Source organism: Schistocerca gregaria, chromosome 4 (genome assembly GCF_023897955.1).
Source record: "Schistocerca gregaria isolate iqSchGreg1 chromosome 4, iqSchGreg1.2, whole genome shotgun sequence".
Taxonomy (NCBI): domain Eukaryota; kingdom Metazoa; phylum Arthropoda; class Insecta; order Orthoptera; family Acrididae; genus Schistocerca; species Schistocerca gregaria.
In genome coordinates, this window is record NC_064923.1 from 449,010,361 (window position 1) to 449,031,665 (window position 21,305).

At 38.4% G+C, this 21,305-nt stretch overlaps 1 protein-coding gene across 1 annotated transcript in view; it reads right to left on the reverse strand.

Moving 5' to 3' along the window:
• Nucleotides 1-21,305, reverse strand: part of LOC126365857 (armadillo repeat-containing protein 6 homolog) — a 104,697-nt gene that overhangs the window by 43,115 nt on the left and 40,277 nt on the right. The window lies entirely within an intron of this gene.

Here is a 21,305-nt window from a genome sequence, read left to right on the forward strand (position 1 = left end):
TTGGGCCACATCAATGAATTTTGCACTGAGAACATCTCCCAAAATACATAACCTAAGAAGATGGCTAAGTGTGTTTCTTATCAATCTAAAGAGTACTCTCACTTAGATCCACTGGCACTGGAAGAAGCATTACAGTCTAAAGCAGGAATGTCCAAGCTTTTAGCTTACATAAGTGAGACTCAAAGATACCAAATGAAATCAAGAGGCATGTTGCAAACTGTAAAACACATCCTACTCTCAAAGGACTTGAGGGCGAGTTCGCCTCAAATCACCAGATCATGTCAACTCGTGGTCATGAATTTCTCTGGAAAAAATATGTATTAGACCTTTACATCATAAGTGTTAAAATACTTTTATTTTCATTTTATCTTAACTTTTGTAAATGGTACAGCTCTTTCAAAAATATATATTTTGTAAATAACTCTTAGAACAGTAGAGAACAAGAAAATATGTTTTGTGTTAAAGCTCCCTCTTATAGCACTGGAATTTAGTTCACACCTGTACACTTACAAATTTAAGACAAAAATAGGAATTTAAGTTCATTTTTCCACTTAACCTTTTTTTTCTGACTGAGAAAGTCACAGAACGCTATCTTTCCTGTCATATTACCAGATACTACTGATGTAATTATAAACAGTATTTGCTCTGTGGCAGCTATCTGTATTATGTAAATATTTATTATCAAAATGTAAAAAATTGCATTTTTATGAGTCTTTACAAATTATCTCCTCAAAAACCACCCATCTGAAAACTTTTGATAATTACACAAAATATTGTTTAGTTAATATGTTAGTAGTCAGTGCAAATACAGTGGAGAATATTTTTCTGTGCAAAGTGTTAAAATTTTTTAACATTCTGCATATTTCGCATCACTGAATTTCTAGTGCAAAATATGCACTTTGGCAACAGTGTTTCCAGTGCTCTTCTGTTTATAGCAAACAAGTGAGAACTTGCACACAAGCCTTTGTGCATCAAGTTTTGTGTTTTGTTTAAACTTTTTGTTACATATAATGTCAGTGAGGAAGTACAGTGGTGAAAGAGAGAGGTGTGTGAACTATGAAAAAAAAAGACACAAGAAGGTGGTGTTTAATAAAAGTGAAAAACACTTCACAGTTGTTGGAAATCTGTCAGACGTATTGCAAAAATATCTTGGTCCTCAAGTAATAGTATAAGCATCACATCCATTGCTCAGGAATTGCTACACTCACTACAAGAAGAAATTTGGTGGCAACCCACCTGAATTATTACCATCACCCAAATGTGAAACTGAAGAACATAGTGCAGAAGTTTGTATTCCTGGGTGTGAAGTTGTTGATGCATTCAATCTTAGCATTTCTGCTGTAGCCCCTACTGTATCCCCCCCTTAAACATAAGAATCACAAGAAGAAAATGGTATTTAAAAAGAAATTGAAACAAGTTTTACACTAGCAATACTGCTATCTCGGCAGCCACCTATACTGAGAAGTTACAGTTACTGACAGTGGTACCGGGTAGCTACCCCAAGCAGCAGATGCAGAAATACATGCCCACTTCCTCACATTATTTAATTTCAAAAGCTCGTAAAATAAAGAATGGGGAAGGTATTTGGGCATGCCCAGATTCTTACTGTGGACATCCATTGCAATATGATATGCTTACTGTTGTTATGGAATATTACCTAAGTGAGACAAAGATTGCAGCAGCTGAAGTCCTAACCAGGCTGATGTTATCTCTGTTAGTGAACATGGTGAAAAAGTTAAAAAGACAAAAAGATACACTACAAGACCAATAAGAGAAGCATATCTCCTAATGAGAAAGGAGAACCCAAATTTAAAAATTGGTCTCATGAAATTCCACTCCTTATGACCAAACTGTGTAAAATGCCAGCCAGTGAAGGAAGTATGAATACGTATTTACTGCACTAATTTGAAACTTATTTGTTTCACCACAAGCAGTGTCACATGAGAGGAGTTCACAGAAATGGATTTGATGCTTTTGTGTATTTGTCAAGAGACGCAAGGTAAATGTTGGTTGCAGATGTGTGCAATGTGTCCTTGTGCTGAATTGATGACTATTGAAGCATTTCATGCATTGTGGGATGGAGGACAGTCAATGAAGAAGAGCCAGATAAGTTTGTTACAGAGGTTAGGTATTGGCTCATGAAAGGAATAGCTCACCATCATACACAGAGGATTCCGAGACAGGCCATGGAGAAGTAAAAGTTAGCCATGTCCCAGAATACTGACACATTATTTCTTCATTTCGACTTTGCTGAGAACTGGTCTGTTGCTTTGCAGAACAAAATTCGAAGTCACCACTGGCATACACCAAGAAAGGTCATGAAGATGTAAAATCATGACAGAAAACAATAATAATTTGTGAATAATATCATAAAAACAAAAATGGGTATAAATAATCTTTACATATCATTTTTGTTATAAAATGCTTTAGAGCAAAATTATGAATTGTTTTCCCACTCACTTATAATGCTGTAAAGTAATTATTTTGATTCAGCAATACCAGTTTTGTATGACATTTACTTAAAATCAGGATTCATTTTAAATATTTAAATGCGCATGATCTTTTGGCCTTGAGAGTAGAGCTGTGTCTGTCTAAAAAAAAAAAAAAAAAAAAAAAAAAAAAAAAAAAAAAATCTCACATTTTACAGAGACAAGTATTGCCCACTCTGATTTTATACTGTATTCCCTAAGCCACACACCGTCAGGTGGCTTGCGGAGTATGGATGTAGATGTAGATGTACAATGACCAACTAACGTACCATGAAATTTTTTGAACATTTAGGATGGGGGTTTTGGAGAAAATAATTTCTAAATACCCAAAAAATTTCAGATTCCTTGATCTTTATGTACAAATATTTTGACAGTTCAAGAACTTCATGCATTACTGTCATAGCTGACAGTTGGCAGTCCTTCCACTTCATCATTTCTCAAGACAATTAACATCCCTTGACTATTCATATTTTCAAAACATAATTTTGAAATTCACAAAAAGTTACAAATTTTCATAGTTTATTTGTTGTGGTTGGCAGGAGAGCCAACCTCGTATTTCTAAAGGAGGCCAAAATGCACACGTCTCAGCTCACGCAGGCTGGCGTGAGGTCTGGAACATGACAAGGGAATTAGAATTGAGATAAACGGACGTAGCTGGTGGAATACTCAACTTTAATCCATTAATGACGAACGTCGCTCTTTATGGTACATGATTCACAATATCAATAGTACGGATACTGGCGCCTTGCTAGGTCGTAGCAAATAACGTAGCTGAAGGCTATGCTAACTATCGTCTCGGCAAATGAGAGCATAGAAGTCAGTGAACCATCGCTAGCAAAGTCGGCTGTACAACTGGGGCGAGTGCTAGGAAGTCTTTTTAGACCTGCCGTATGGCGGCGCTCGGTCTGCAATCACTGATAGTGGCGACACGCGGGTCTGACGTATACTACCGGATTGCGGCCGATTTAAAGGCTACCACCTAGCAAGTGTGGTGTCTGGCGATGACACCACATTATTCTTCTAAAAAAAATTTAAAAAGCTCAAAAGTGTGTATGTAATAATCATGTCTCTTAGTATTGGGAACAAAATATTTATTGAAAATAAATTCAAATCTCTATCACTTACGGCTTTTTATTACAATTTTTCAATTTTCCCTTTCATTATGACAGTTTCACAAACATTGTCATTTAGAGAGGTCTTTAAGTGTTTTAATAAATCATCAGAAAATCAAAATACTTTAGTTTTGGAGATGTATTATGTGGAACTCCAACATATATTTTTTTTTCAGCAAACACATTCACTCTTGACCTTTATGATTTGAGATGAAATCACCCATGAACAAAGAGTAGGTTTACATAATTATGAAAATTTTACACCAATGATTAGATATAACTCACTAGATATCTGTTTAGATTTACTACTAGGTATGATTTTCACATGGACCATCTACACGCAGTTACTGTTTTTCTTGGAGTTGACATTAGCAAGAAAATTTCAGAAATTACTCCATTTACTAAAACAGTTAAAACTGTTGTTGTTGTTGTTGTTGTTGTTGTTGTGGTCTTCAGTCCTGAGACTGGTTTGATGCAACTCATCATGCTACACTATCCTGTGTAAGCTTCATCATCTCCCTGCACCTACCGCAACCAACATTCTTCTGAATCTGCTTAGTGTATTCATCTCTTGGTCTCCCTCTACGATTTTTACCCTCCACGCTGCCCTCCAGTACTAAATTGGTGATCCCTTGATGCCTCAGAACATGTCCTACCAACCAATCCCTTCTTCTAGTCAAGTTGTGCCACAAGCTCCTCTTCTCCCCAATTCTATTCAATACTTCCTCATTAGTTATGTGATCTACCCATCTAATCTTCAGCATTCTTCTGTAGTACCACATTTCAAAAGCTTCTATTCTCTTCTTGTCCAAACTATTTATTGTCCATGTTTCACTTCCACACAAATACTTTCATAAACGACTTCCTGACACTTAAATCTATACTCGATGTTAACAAATTTCTCTTCTTCAAAAACGCTTTCCTTGCCATTGCCAGTCTACATTTTATATCCTCTCTACTTTGACCATCATCAGTTATTTTGCTCCCCAAATAGCGAAACTCCTTTACTACTTTAAGTGTCTCATTTCCTAATCTAATTCCCTAAGCATCACCCGACTTAATTCGACTACATTCCATTATCCTTGTTTTGATTTTGTTGATGTTCATCTTATATCCTCCTTTCAAGACACTGTCCATTCCATTCAACTCCTCTTCCAAGTCCTTTGCTGTCTCTGACAGAATTACAATGTCATCGGCGAACCTCAAAGTTTTTATTTCTTCTCCGTGGATTTTAATACCTACTCCGAATTTTATTTTGTTTCCTTCACTGCTTGCTCAATATACAGATTGAATAACATCGAGGAGAGACTACGACCCTGTCTCACTCCCTTCCAAACCACTGCTTCCCTTTCATGTCCCTCGACTCTTGTAACTGCCATCTGGTTTCTATACAAATTGTAAATAGCCTTTCTCTTTCTGCATTTTACCCCTGCCACCTTCAGAATTTGAAAGAGAGTGTTCCAATCAACATTGTCAAAAGCTTTCTCTAAGTCTACAAATGCTAGAAATGTAGGTTTGCCCTTCCTTAATCTAGCTTCTAAGATAAGTTGTAGGGTCAGTATTGCCTCATGTGTTCCAACATTCCTACAGAATCCAAACTGATCTTCCCGGAGGTCGGCTTCTATTAGCTTTTCCATTCATCTGTAAAGAATTCACGTTAGTATTTTGCAGCTGTGACTTATTAAATTGATAGTTCAGTAATTTTCACATTTGACAACAACTGCTTTCTTTGGGATTGGAATTATTATATTCTTCTTGAAGTCTGAGGGTATTTCGCACGTCTCATACATCTTGCTCACCAATTGGTAGAGTTTTGTCAGGACTGGCTCTCCCAAGGCTGTCAGTAGTTCTAAATGAATGTTCTCTGCTCCGGGGCCCTTATTTCGACTCAGGTCTTTCAGTGCTCTGTCAAACTCTTCACGCAGTATCGTATCTCCCATTTCATCTTCATCTACATCCTCTTCCATTTCCAGAATATTGTCCTCAAGTACATCGCCCTTGTATAGACCCTCTATATACTCCTTCTACCTTTCTGCTTTCCCTTCTTTGCTTAGAACTGGGTTTTCATCTGAGCTCTTGATGTTCATACAAGTGGTTCTCTTATCTCCAAAGGTCTCTTTAATTTTCCTGTAGGCAGTATCTATCTTACCCCTAGTTACGTAAGCCTCTACATCCTTACATTTGCCCTCTAGCCACCGCTGCTTAGCCATTTTGCACTTCCAGTCGATCTCATTTTTGAGACATTTGGATTCCTTTTTGCCTGCTTCATTTACTGCATTTTTATATTTTCTCCTTTCATCAATTAAATTCAATATATCTTCTGTTATCCAAGGATTTCTACTAGCCCTCGTCTTTTTACCTACTTGATCCTCTGCTGCCTTCACTACTACATCCCTCAGAGCTACCCATTCTTCTTCTACTGTATTTCTTTCTCCCATTCCTGTCAATTGTTCCCTTATGCTCTCCCTGAAACTCTGTACAACCTCTGGTTTAGTCAGTTTATCGAGGTCCCATCTCCTTAAATTCCCACCTTTTTGCAATTTCTTCAGTTTTAATCTACAGTTCATAACCAATAGATTGTGGTCAGAGTCCACATCTGCCCTGGAAATGTCTTACAATTTAAAACCTGATTCCTAAATCTCTGTCTTACCATTATATAATCTATCTGAAACCTGTCAGTACCTCCAGGCTTCTTCCGTGTATAGTTAAAACTATAGGTGCCTAAAGACTGGAAAGGTAGTTTATTGTTTAAAATGAGACTGTTGTTATAATCAAGCTGATAATCTTCACTTTCAGTAGCTTAATGGCAGATCCTTGAGTTTATCAGAGAAATCAAGGTAAAAAGATATTCATTGTTGCACTTCAAGTGGAAGACACACTGATTTTTACTAAAAAATTCATGACTGAAGAATGCTTACAAAGAAAAACTTAAACTTTAAGACCTTGAAAAATTTTCAAACTGTTTGGATATATAATATGAAAGATAGTAATTGTGAGCCTCTGTGGACAAATTAAAATCATCACATAAATCAGATTTGGGAGAAGAACTACATAAAGGACTGCAATCTGATCTGAACACCTCCACAAACAAGTCCTCACCCACAAAATAAGTTTCAAAGAAGAAGTAAAAGAATGAAGAATTGTCTTCGTTGAAAAACCAATGGTAGTCTTGAGTACGTATAATGTGTGATTAAACCTGGTCTTGCATATGCTGTTCATGTGGTACATCATTTTAGTGCTAGCTCTGACATGCTTCACATGTAAGTAGTGACAAAGATTCTGAATTATCTCAAAGCAACCAAACACATGAAACTGTAATTCTCAAAAGAAGACAACCATCTTATTGTTGACTGTTCTAGTACTGATTGGACAGGAAATGGTTATGACTGAACATCCACAATATGATTTTATTTTGATCACATGAAGCAGCAAATTCCTGAAGCAAGACATGGGAACCAACAGAAGACCTTTCAGCAAATGAAGCAGAGTATTTGGTGTTGACTTCAACAAGTCAAGAAGTATCCAGGCCACAAAGTTTAATGTAAGAAATATCTTTAGTTAGCAAAAACTTGGAATCAAACTTACATGTGATGTCAATGGAGCAACAGATTTTTGCCAATACAGTTTTGAAACATATCTTAATGGATTTGATATCTGGTGACATGACAAAGACACTGGAAAGTCATGCATTTTTAATTTATTGGCAACTGGACTATAAGCTTAGTCAGTACAGATTCTGTTTGGTGTGTAAAAGTTTAAAATTTACAACCAGTAACATTTCCAACTTTTCCAAGTTACACAGGATAATATGTGTGCTCTGTGGCACATTCTATTTTCAAATGTTTACTTTATAACTTTTTACTGGTTTGGTGAGTAAGTTGCCAGAGTACTAATTTAAACCTCCAGGATTCAGTCTTCTACATCTACATCTGTATTCCACAAGCCACCTCGCAGTGTTTAGGAGTGGGTACTTCGTGTACCACTAGCACTCCCCCCCCCCCCCCCCCCTCTCCTGTTCAAACTACAAACGGTTGGTGGGAAGAACGATTGCCAGTAAGCCTCCGAGTGCACTCAAATCTCTCTAATTTTATCTTCAGAGTCCTCTTGTGAGATATACATAGAAACATACACTCTCAAAACTTTAAGAATAACCCACACCTTGATGCAAAACATCTCTCTTGTAGTGTCTGCCACTGGAGATGGTTGATCATTTCTGTGATGCTTCATACTTATGAAATGAACCTGTAATGATCTCTGAATCTTCTCTATTTCCTCTATAAATCATATCTGGTATGGACCCCATAGTGATGAGCAACATTCAAGTATTGGTCAAAGAAGGGCTTTGTTGATGGACTACACTTCCTGAAGACTCTTCCAATGAATTCAATCTAGCATCTGCTATTAGATTTAAATTATTGTTTCACTTTAAATCTCTCTGTACACATACTTGTATGCAAACACAACATGTTAATATTTGTTTGTGTTGAATACCAATTGCCACTCCCTGCACCGAATACCAATTGCCACTCCCTGCACCAAGCATCGATCCTCTGCAAGTCTTTTTGCATTTTGGCACAATTTTCTAGTATTGTGACTTCTCTGTGTACAACAGCATCTGGGTCTTTTTGTCACCAGCAGGTCCAAGATGTTACCTCCATTAGTCTCTTGTCCCTAAGACTTTGTCAGTCACTTATCACTTTTTTCATCTTCCATGATAATTTTTATGTGTCAAGAAAGCAAAATTGCACTGTAGTTTTTATGTCCACCTTGATATGTAGGTGCCAATACAACTGGCCAGCTATGTCCTGTTAAATGGTTGGAGAGACACAAGGCCATTCCATCTTCAATAAAACCATGCCCAGCAAAATCTCTAGTGATCAACTACACCTATGGATTGAACACAATTTTTCCTTTATCTGCTGTATAAATCAGTAAGAAGTTATATTTACGCAACTGTAGCAGTCTTCAGTCACATAAATTAATTACAATTTTGAAAAATTTCCTTAATGGTCGTCGAGAAAAGTGTAATTTCCACCAATAAGCTATAAAATCTACTTACAAAGACTACACAATATGACAGTGAGCTGGCATGATCTCAAACATGAAGTTGTAGCTCAGACATTTAGGATATAATATACACTCAATGAGTCACATTCCGCTATTCGTCTAATATGTTTATAGCTGGTGCTTGCACACAACTTGAGTCGTGGTGTGCATCTCATGGCAAAAACATGCATTTGTACCACTTTTTGAAAAAAACTGGAGAATATTGTGCAATCAAATACTTAATTTCAAAGGCAAGAAATACAGAGGGTCAAGTCAAGTCTAGTTATAAGCAGTGTCTCTCTTTTGAGCTGGGCTTTGACTGTCCTCTTTCCCTCTTCTTATGACTCCCCTGAGCTGCATAAAGTAGATTCCTGGAAGATTCTTTTGAACATCAGGTTTTGTGCACTGTCTCTAATGACCTCATCATCAATGGGATGTTAAACCCTAAACTACTTTACTTCCTTCTTTCCCTTCTCATCCAAACTTCTTCACATATTTATTATTTCACTAACTGTTACTCAAAACTGAGTTCACATATCAGTAGTTTTTTCATTAGGTTGAGGGATAGTGAGTAAGTAAGCCTATGTGCAGAAGTGTTCATCTACACACTGTGCTAATCAAGTAGCAACACAATATACAATGTGTATATTATGCAACAAATAGTGTAGTAGTATGGATTAAGCACACTGAAGATCATATAAGCATTTTATTCTTTACATTGAACCATATCACCAAGCACCTATCACCCAATAAAAGCATTTTCACAAATCTGATAAAGATCAAATGCACAAAAAGTAAATTGCTTTTTCAAAAAGTAACTTTTTTTCCTAATTCGCACAATATTCTCCAAATCAAAAAGTATCTTGTACTACACACTTTCTAAAGCAGCCTATGTTCTTCCACAGGGTTCAAGCAACCTCCCTACCAAATTTCATCAAAATTAGTTCAGTGGGTTAGTCAAGAAAACCTACCAGACAGAGTCACTTTCACATTTATAAGAGTAGTATGGATAAAATTTGATTAAATAAGGCCTATGTGGTGCCCAAAGCTATGCCCAAGTTACAAGGGGAAAGCCCATGAAATTTCATCTAGTAGGTTTGGAGATTAGCGTGTTCCAACAAATGACAGATGTACAGACAGACAAGACAGTTTTAGTAAAACTTTAAAAAATCACAATTTTTTCCCATAACCCAATTCTGATAAACTAAAATTTATACAGTGACACAAGCTATGCTCAAATTGCCTGTAAAAACACCACGAAATTCTGTCTAGTAGTTTTGGTAAAGGATGTTCAGACAGCCATGACAGTTTTACAACTTTATGATTAGTGTAGATATATTTGTTCATCCTGTCTGCTTACGGATCTCACACACCCATTACTCTTAAGTATAGATCATTTATTACTGTCAAAACTCCAACAAGGGATTTCCTCAGTACATCTTCCACTGGGTCTATCAATTTAGCAGTAACGAATAATAGTAAACAATAGGTTCCAGAGTGTAACATTAATGACTTCAGTGTGTGTGTGTGTGTGTGTGTGTGTGTGTGTGTGTGTGTGAGAGCAGGATACAAATTTTATGTAATCAATAGTGGTGTCACTTAGTAACTATCAATCCTGGAACTTTCTTGAAAGTTATTATGTTTTTATATTCTGGAATATTCTGTGTTTGTATAAACAGCAGCACTCTCCGTCTAGGGATGAGTTCTGTTCTGGTTGTATGTTGATGTTTGTAATAAATGAGCTTTCAGTGCTAAGTGTTGTAATTCACCGACAATCCTACTTTTGGATTTGGACTTGAGAGTGGTTACAATGTGACCCTGTTTGGTAGAAACGCTGGGTACTTCAAAACATCTACATCACAATGACACTAATCAGGCAATGTAAAAGCAGTTGCATACACAAATAGGAACTAGAATACAAGCAGTATATAGTGCCCAAGGTATGTATATTCACAATACCTATTGCATTCCACAGCAGCAACAAGTAAGCAGCATATCAGGCATCCCTCAGTGTTTTCCTGAGATGCAGGTCACGGTCAAATGAGACAGTTGAAAGGAGGCAACTGAGTTGCCAAATACCCAGAGCAGTTGACATGATATGTTTGACAAGTGGGTACTTTTACTTGGATGGCACATCCCAGCAAAGAACTCATCCAGTGGTGCCAGCACATTGAGGAAATGCAACAGAAAAGGGTCTGATGAAAAAAGTATGACCATCTCATACATTTTGTCCGAATGGCAGTTCTGGAAAACCACCACGACCTTTCCCTCCTCATACGCCAAGTAGGAGAGAAGCGATGCAGCACTTTATGGCAACCATAACAGTCAGACCAAGCAAATAAGACATAGCAGCCACGACTGTTGGGCCCGTATGTCAGGAGATAATATACCATGTTGAAGTAGAGGTGTGTCAATCTTTAGCACCAACCTCCATAGCCAGTCTAATGCACCAGGAAGAATGGACTTGGCCAGCTCAGACTTATTGCACAGCCATCAAACAACAACACAGCAACCGACTAACTCTGATACATCCATCTCTTGCAAAAGAACACTCATTTGGAGGACACAAACAACAGGCCATTGTGTTTCCAGTGTGGGCACCCTGGACATGTACATTACTGCAGAGAAAGGAGGATAATTTTTTATGACAAGTTTGATGCCGAATGTCAACCATCACAACAGTTTCATTCACACCAGTCAACTGCAAATGATTAATAGTCAAATTGTGGGCCAAATGCCATTGCCATAACCTGGAAAATGTCAGTCCACAACACATAACAGCCATTCCCAACACTGTAAAGAGGTACCAGTCGCTTGCTTGGTTGCCAAATTCAAGCAAACTTGGTGATGTAACCATCTAGCAAGGGAGGCCACCACATAAAAATCCTCCAGGATGACAATTACCAAGCTGTTATGAAATCTCAATACTTCTCAATACTACCATCATCAATGGCCAATCTGCATGGGTGCTAGTCATCTTGGGAGTTTTCTTTCCTGTAATGTCGAATGCTTGTTGTCATTCACTAAAGAAGACTCTTCTGTGATACAAAAGCAATTGTGCTGAAAGTCAGAAATGGGAAATATGTCCAGCTGATAGGAACATACAGTGCAAAAATAACTATCAATGATAGAATGCAGTCATTCAAATTTGTCACTTAGTGGAATTAATCACACTGTTATTCTCGGATGGGCCTTCTTGCAGGCATTACAAGCAGTTATAGGCTGTTGAAGATCAGAGCTCCACAACGATGAAGCAGTTCCAACATGCACATGGAACTGAGATTACTCTGGCAGTTGTTTGGTGCTGAAGACGTTATCCTGCTATCATCATCAAGACACTTTCCAGTCACTGAGATGCTTGGTTAAACTGTGAAGCTTTTGTTAGTTTCAAAAAGCTACTCAGGCTCACAAAAGAAATCTATGTGCCAGTTACAGTCCTAAGCACTGCAGGTGACCAAGGAGAACTTCAAATCACTAACTGACACACACATCCACAACTCATTCCTAAAGGTACACCCAATATGGGCAGCCTAATCAATCTGAGAAGGGCAGCTTAGTGCTTCTGATAAGAAATTTGCTCTGCTATGACTACAGACAAACTGGGGAGAAAGCTGCTACCTAACTACCAATAGGATCTGGCATAACTGAGAAGCTATATGGATGAGTGTATCTGTTCTGTGCCAATATTCGGATGCTTTCAAATCCAGAGAGGACAACAGACACACCATGCAACCCATGGTAAAACCTCGTATCAACACTGAGGATCATACACCAATTAGAGAGTACTCATTTAGTGTTGCCGGCTGAATGACTGATAATCCAGGAGGAAGAGGAGAAGATGCTGCAAGGTGACATCACTGAACCTTCATTGAGACTTGGCCTTCTCCTGTGGTTCTTGAGAAGCAGGAGGACAAGCATATGGCATTTCTGCATTGACTGTCAACTGAACAACATCACGAAATAGATGTTTACCATTGCCACACATTGAAAACTCCATAGATTGCTTAAAAGGGGCAAAGTGTTTCTCAACTATGCACATGCAGACAGGCCGCAGACCAATCAAGGTTGGAAAGGTTTGTCAGGAAAATGACAGCCTTCATAACATCTGATGCCCTATATGAGTTCAAAGTTATGCTGCTTGGACCGTGTAACGCTCCAATCATCTTCAAATGTATGATGGACACCCTGCTTCAACACCTCAAATTGACAAGATGTATTTGCTATCTGGATGGCACTGTCATTTTTTCGAAGACATTTCTAAAACATCTAAGCCTTCTGATAGTCATGTTGAACTGTGTTCAGGCGGAAGTCCTCTACTTGAATTTGAAAGAGTGTGTCCTCACCACCCAACTCAGATAAAATAAGAGTAGATTTTCTGACTCCTCGACACATTCGTGATGTGATGAGTTTTCTCAGAATGTGTTTGTACTACTGATGACTGATTAAGGACTTCTGTACCAAGACACATCCCTTGCAGAAAATACTGCAAGGATACACCAAAGTTTCCTGGAGCATTGTGCAAGAGTGATCTTGCAGTCTCCTTCAGGAGACAGTGACATCTTCTCCAGTCCTAGCACTGTAAGACAAAAAAGCAAAACCAATACTTCAGGCCACAACTAGCAGCCATAGCTTAGGCGCAGTTCTAGAACAAGTTCAGAAAGGTGCTGAAAAGTTGATAGCTTGCGCTACGAGAATGCTCTCCAAGTCCAAGATGAACTACTTTACAATCTAGAAAGAGTGCCATGCAGTTGTGCCGGTCATCAAGGAGTTACGGTCATATTTATTTAGCAAACCATTCACCATTGTATTAAGGCACAGAATAGTAAGGGGTACAAATTGAAAAAGAATTTATTAAAACTCATCCATACTGCCTCATGCAAAGTCAAGTCATGCAAGAGAGAGGTGGAATCAGGAAGGGAGCCATTATGTTGCAAGTGAGTCAGGTTGATGGGATTGTCTGCCAAGTAAGGAACTAGAATTCAGCAGAAAAAGAGGATGGAAAACAGAAACCCAAAGGAAGCGAGACAAGCATACCTGGTAACTTGTATAGCAAGTTGCAAGAAACTTTATCTGTTTCACAAGAGCACTTAGCAAGGGACTGATTGGTGGAATTCACAGTGGTAGCACTCGATTCCATGATTATGATGCTGAAGTCCTACATGCTCCAGCACAGTCTATGAACTAATGAAAGATGGTGGCCTTCACCAACCATTCCTTGATGGAGAAACTGGCTATCTTCTGACAACACCATATTGCACAGTGCTGCCAATACCCAACTTCACAGCATGAGCCAGCAATAGGGCCTCTTGGAATCCTCATTCCTGCTCAACACTCAGGTATCTTCGGGTGCTGAAACATGCCAGCAGTAGGGAGGAGATCAACTGACCACTCAACTACTGACGCCTGGTACATCATGGATGGGTCATCGGGGTTACTGTAGAATTCAGAGTGGGACTGGGTACACTCTGCAGCCAGCATGAGAACAACTTCACCCCACGCAGCTGCTCTCCCACTCACAGTCAGTCACTGTGCCACTAGGGTCACTGACTTCACCTCCTGGGTGTGCAAACACTGAGCTGACTCGATGGATGACAGCTAGAATCCAGCATGCAGCTGAATTATCAACAGCCAAGGCTGTTGCAGAAGAATGACAACTTGTAAACGATGTGAATAAATAATTGAATTCTAATAATGATTTACTGGAATTATCGATGCTTCACGGTTCCCCAACAGCTACCCTCATTTAATGTGTCACCGATTGGCTCTCTGTAACTGTGAAGAATCGCCATTCTCTATGCTGGCTGCCTAGCCTGAAGGATTTGTCAGGTCTACTGACAAGACGGGCATTAGCGTTTCAGCAGTACAACATTAAAGTGGAAGAAAAATGGGGATGCAAACACAAGGATAGTGACTGCTTTTCAAGGGATCTTTTGGCGGAACACAGTAGTGTGTATGAAATCTCAATCATCACTGCATTAAATGACACTGCTGTTAAACAGAGGGAAGATCCAGCACTGCTGAAATCCTTAAAAGGCTTGAAGGAAAAGGAAATGAGCAAAGAAGAATTCCAATTAATGAACAGAACATGGTATCAGTGGACTATGATCCAATGGGGCAGAAATAGTTGCTGTACATCCTGCCTCATCTATGGCCTACTATTCTGAAATATTCCATGACACACTACATCTGGTCATCTGGGATTTGTGTAGATTCTACACAGAATCAGTCACAGGTATCACTGTCTAGGCCCCTACCGATCAATTAGACACTATGTAAGCCACTGTGAGGAATGCCAGCAACAGAAGCATATGCTGCTGTTACCTCGATGGCATTATAACATCTCAAGACCCCAACATTTTCAAGACTCCAATTTAGTAAAAATAATTTTATTGTGGCATACTTTAATATGCTGCCCTCTGTGATTCTTATCAAGGCAGCAAAGGACATTTTTAATTCTCTAGTTGTCCACCTCTCCATGAAGGTTCAGATGTTATCAGAGTTCTAGTTAATCATCCATATCAGACTGATGTTCATGTCCTCTGTGTGAAATCCTGTGACTACATTCCAATGGGAAGATCAGCGACGAGGTCTCCTCAATCAAGGAAACTGGACACCAACTCGACAATCACAAAGCCTCGATGGGAGGTGTTATCTCCGATGTTCATCATAGTGAAAAGGATGTGACATGAGCAGAACGCGACCATCTATCAGCGCTGTCAAAACAGAGTACCAGTGACAAGGTCTATATCTGGTGTGCTGTAACTGGCATCAATATGAACTTCAGAAACAGTGAATCGTCGTTTCTCAAGGAGAGGGAGCAACGCCGTGAGCTGTGGTTCATGCAGTGTGGCTAAGTGGTTTGTGTCGTTGGCTGGCATGCTGTGGGTTGCTACTTCATACCTGACTGCTAGCAACTATATGTAATCTACCAATTATCATTTCTGGAAATTTCTCTTGTTTATATATCCTGGAATAATTAATTTTCGTGTAAATAGCCGCCCTCTCCATCCAGGAGTTCAGTTCTGTTCTGCTTGTATGCAGGTGTTCATAATAAACCTGCTTCCAGTGTTCAGTGTTGCACTCCATTGTTGACCACACTTTCTCAGTATCATGGGTGGGCATAAAATGGTAACAGGATCATTTTATCTCCCACCAGACTCATCTTCCACATCTTCTGCTATAACAAAAAAACTTTAGAGAAAACTTCATTTTGCTTGTACATAAGATCCTCAATCATATTTTAATCAGAGTGGAGACTTTAATCATCCAACAATCAACGGAGCAAATAACAGTTTTGTTAGTGGTGAGCAATGTAAGATATCCTGTGAAAAAATGGCTTCTCTGAAAACTACCTAGAACAGATAATTCAGAACCCCATTCATGATGGAAGTATATTGGATCTAATGGCAACAAATAGACCTGAGCTATTTGAGGATGTCCACATCAAAATTGGTATCAGTAACCATGACACAGTTGTGGCAACAATGATCACAAAAGTACAAAGGATAACTGAAACAAGATATATACATATATTCAGCGAACTAGACAAAAATCAGTAACGCCATATCTCTATGAGGAACTTGAAACTTCCAGAACAGGGCAGGATAATGTAGAGGAACTATACCTCAAGCTTAAAAGAATAGTTGACCACACTCTGGATAGATACGTTTCCAGTAGAACAGTTCATAGTGGAAGGGAATCTCCATGGCATACAGTGAATGTAAAGAAACAAAGACTGCTGCATGATAGGATTAAAACAAAGCATAGGGCTAGACAAAGAGATGCTGAATGACATGTGTTTGGCTGTCAAGAGAGCAATGCACGAAGCCTTCAATGACTACCACAGCAGAATACTGTCAAATAATCTCACAAAAACCCACAGAAATTCTGGTCATACATAAAGACTGTTAGTGATGACAAAGTTAAAAACCAGTTCTTAGCGAATCAGACAGTAACTGTGATTCTGGGTATGAAAGCAAAGGCCGAAACTCTTAATTCTGTTTTCAAATGGTCCTCCACAAAAGTAAGCCCATGAGAATTGACCCAATTTAATCCTCATACCACCGAAGAGATAAGTGAAATAAGTATTAGTGTCAGTGATGTTGAGAAACAGCTAAAAATCCTTATAACTGAACGAAGCTCTAGAGCCCGCTGGAATCCCAACCAGATTCTATACTGAATTTGAGGCTGAGTTAAGACCCTCTTTTAACTATCCTGATACCCCTCAAACAAAAAACCTTGCCTAGTATGTGGAAGAAAGCACAAGTCACACCATTCTACAAGAATGGTAGTAGAAGTGATCCACAAAGCTACAATCCAATATCACTGACATTGATTTGTTGTAGGGTCTTGGAACATATTCTCAGCTCAAACATAATGAGGTATCTCAAACATAATGACCTCCTCCATGCCAACCATGATGGATTCCAAAAACATCCATCATGTGAAACCCAGCTCACATATTTCTTACTTAACATACAAAAAGATTTGAATCAAGGCATTCAGGTAGATTAAATATTTCTTAATTTTTGAAGAGCATTTGATTCATAACCACACCTATGCTTACTGTCAAAAGTTTAATCATGTGAGGTATCAAGTGAAATTTGTGACTGGATTTAATACTTTTTGATAGGGAGGATGCAGCAGGTTATCTTAGATGGGGCAATCATTATCAGATGTAATAGTAATTTCGAGCATGGCCCAGTGAAGTGTGTTGGCACCCTTGCTGTTTATATTGTATATTAATGATCCCAGGGACAATATTAATAGTCATCTTGGATATCAATATACTGTTTCATCTGTATTTTGTTTTTGTTATTTGATCGGTATCGGTTTTGAGGCACTGTAAGCCATGTCTTCAGGTGAACATATAATTAAAACATCTAAACTAAAAAATATTCACCTGAAGATGTGGCTTTTGGTGCCATGAAATCAGTAGTGATCTAATAATAAAGAACAAAATACAGCTGTAGTGGTTTATTAATACCCAAGATGCGTACTCATAGCACTGGTTGCCCTACCTGTAAGGTTGTCTGCAATATTATTAGCAACCTCAGACTTTTTGGAGATGAAGCAGTTATCTATAATGAAGTGCTGTCTGAAAGAAGCCACTTGAATATTCCATCAGATATTGATAAGATTTCAAACTGGCGCAAAGACTGGCAACTTGCTTTAAATGTTCAGAAATATAAAATTGTGCATTTCACAAAATGAAAAAAATGTTGTATCCTATGATTATAATATCAAGATATAACAGCTGTCATTGGCCAACTAATACAAATACCTGGATGTAACATTTTGTAGGAAGATGAAATGGAATTATCACTTACGTTCTCTCGTGGGTAAAACAGGTGGTAGACTTCAGTTTACCTGTGAAAGTGCAATAAGTCTACAAAGGAGATTGCTCACAAGTCACTCATGTGACCCATTCTAGAATAATGCTCACGCATGTGGGATCCGTACCAAATAAGATTGTTGATATTGAACATATACAGAGAAGGGTAGCATGAATGGTCACAGGTATGTTTGACCCATGGGAGTGTGTCACAGAGATGCAAAGAAACTGAACTGTCAAACTCTTGAATGTACACACAAACTATATCAAAAAAGTCTACTAACCAAGTTTCAAGAACTGGTTTCAAATAATGACTCTATGAATATACTACAACTACCTACATATGTCTCACATTGGGATCGTGAGGACAAGCTTAAATTAATCACTCTATATGTGAATGACTGGGAAGAAACCCCAGTAACTGGTACAATGAAATGTACTCTCTGCCATGAACTTCATGGAGGTTTTCAGAGTTTAGCTGTAGATGTAGAAGTATCAAAGACATTCATTTGACAATTCAAATCAAGCAAGTAATCGAATTTACTGCCAATGAAAAAAATCTTGCTTACAAGAAAAATATAGAATTTTGAATGATTCGTATGTGCTCTAAGGAGTTTGAATGCTTCCCAGTACCAAAAGGCTTTTAAAGAGAGGAAGGGGTTGAAATAGGGGAGGCATTTATTGAAGAAGTTATTCAACACCTGAAAGTTTTGAGGAGTTGTTATTAGTATTTTCCAAACAAACAACAGACTAAAAATGAAAGTGAATTGATGATTAAAAACCTATTTAATGTGCATACACGACCATTGACATGTCAGCAGAATACAAAGCGTTTACTGAACTGAAATCTCGTTCATCATTAAAAGAAAAAATTTAACAAATGCTATTAGTGGAATCCTAGTGCAGTTTTAAAGAGGAATATCCTCACATCACAAAAGGTCTGTTGGCATTTTTCACCATTTGTAACTACATATCTTTGAAACTGTGTTCTCAGTTTATGTTGAAGAAAAAGTAGATATGGCTACAGACTTAATACCAGACAAGTCACGAGAATTCGACTTTCATCCATAAAGATCAATATTAAGTAAATCTGCAAAAACATGTATGATGTCAATCATCTATTTAAATTTAAATTTCAAAACTTTGTCTTATTATATTACTTTGAATTTAAGTTGCTTTAAGGACTTTTGGATTAATTTTGAAATTAGTTTTTGAATCACATAAATATTATTTTAGGTAATTGTCATTTCTGTTGCAAATAATCAGTCTATAAAAGTAGCAGTAAAAGCGTACCACAGAAAAAACAGGGGTTTACAATAAAAGTGTGGATATTAACAAGCCATTAACTTATAGCAAAGATTGGCTGTCATTGCCTTAAGTATATATACATGGTATCTGTTCTTTTGGACAGGTAGGGTTTCTCAAGGATAAAGACAGTCAGTAGAAACTCTTTATGGTATGCAGGCGGGCATTATCTTGCTGAAATGTAAGCCCAAGACGGCTTGCAATGAAGGGCAACAAAATGAGGCGCATAATATTGTCAATGCAGCACTGTGCTGTAAGGATGCCATAGATGGCAAACAAAGCAGTCCTATTATGGAACAGAAATGGCACCTCAAATCATCACTCCTAGGTTGTTGGGCCATATGAGGGATGGCAGTCATGCTGGTATCCCACTGCCATTTAGAGCACCTCTAGAAATGAGTTTGCTGGTCATCGGGGCTCATTTCGAAGCAGGACTCATCATCACTGAAGACAATCCGCCATTCAATGAGATTCCAGGGCGAAGACATGTCTGGAGACGACATAGACAACAGTGGAATACCAACCTGATTGTCGCCTCCCATACAGCCCAAGAGCCAGGAGTGGTGATTAGGAGCACCATTTCTTTTCATAGCAGGACCTCTTTGGTCGCCGTCCACAGCATACTTATGCAGAGTGGGAACTTGACGATATTCTAAACTCCTTTTATTGCTCTTCATGGCAAATTATCCTGGGCTTATATTTCAGTAAGATAATGCCTGTCCACATATGACGAAAGTTTCTACTGCTTGTCATCATGTTTGCCAAACCCTACCTTGGCCAGCAAGGTTGGCAGATCTCTCCCCAATTAAGAATTTTTGGAGCATTATGAGCAGGGTCCTCAACCCAGCTCAGGATTTTCATCATCTAATGCACCAGTTGGACAGAATTTGGCATGACGTCACTCATGTGTACATTCGACAACTCTATCAATGAATGCCAAGCCAAAGCACAAGGTAGACTAACACATTACTGACTTGCTCAATTTGTGAAGCTCTTTTCCTTGAATAACTCATCCAGTTTTTCTGAAATTGTAACCATTTGTTTGTCTGTATACATATCTCGCTTCCAGCTCATTCAGATAATCTTCATGGTGCACTTTTTCTTCACCACCCCCTCCCCTGTGTGTACTAATGTGTAAGGTGCCTCTGAAAAGTTCAGTGAATGGTCTCAGAAAATAAAGAAAACAAGAGTTACAAACAAAATGCTCTACTGACCTACAAAATAATAACCATTAGCTACAACACACTTCTGACATTGGTTGTAAAGCTTTTTAAAACTCTCAGGAAATGCTTCTTGTGGAATCTCGAGGTTATACGTCATTGAACATCTGCATCATTAAAGAAGATGAGACCTCGTGCTACCAAAAAAATCCAAAGACCAAGTGGCAGTCAGTGACGTGGTGTTCGTCATCTTTACTATCACCCTCATATAGAAATTCATGATGGATCGAACCCTCGCTGTCATAAAGGACAATCAACATTGTCTTGATCTTGGATTTTGACAGATGACTTTGTTTTGGGAGGTGGGAGAAATGATGAAACCATGACATTGACTATCCCTTGGTCTCCAGACCAGCCTGGTAACACCAGGTCTCATCTCCTATAATTGTGCAAATATCCAACACCACGTGATCACAGCTTGTCAACCAACTCGACAAGAAGCATTTGCTGACAGTTTCCAACAGCTTGTTGTAGCTAATGGTGAGTACTATGAAGGCCTGTAAAGTTTTTTCCCACCTCACTTCTAGTGTGAGGAAGGCATAAATTTTTGGCCATGCTAGCTGTATCTGTGAGATTGACTGATGCTGTCACGCAATGAGTAAAATTCCTTACTAAGAGCAAAAGTTTTTTGATAGTGTAAAACACTTTTGGAATTCATAAAGCCTTCAACATAGAAAATTGATAAAAATATGGAATGGTAAAGATGTCTTGTGATGTTGATACATTTTCCAAACATTGAGGCTTGAGAATATAAAGTTAAATTATTTTAACTGTTTTTCCCTTCTCACAATTTAACTCA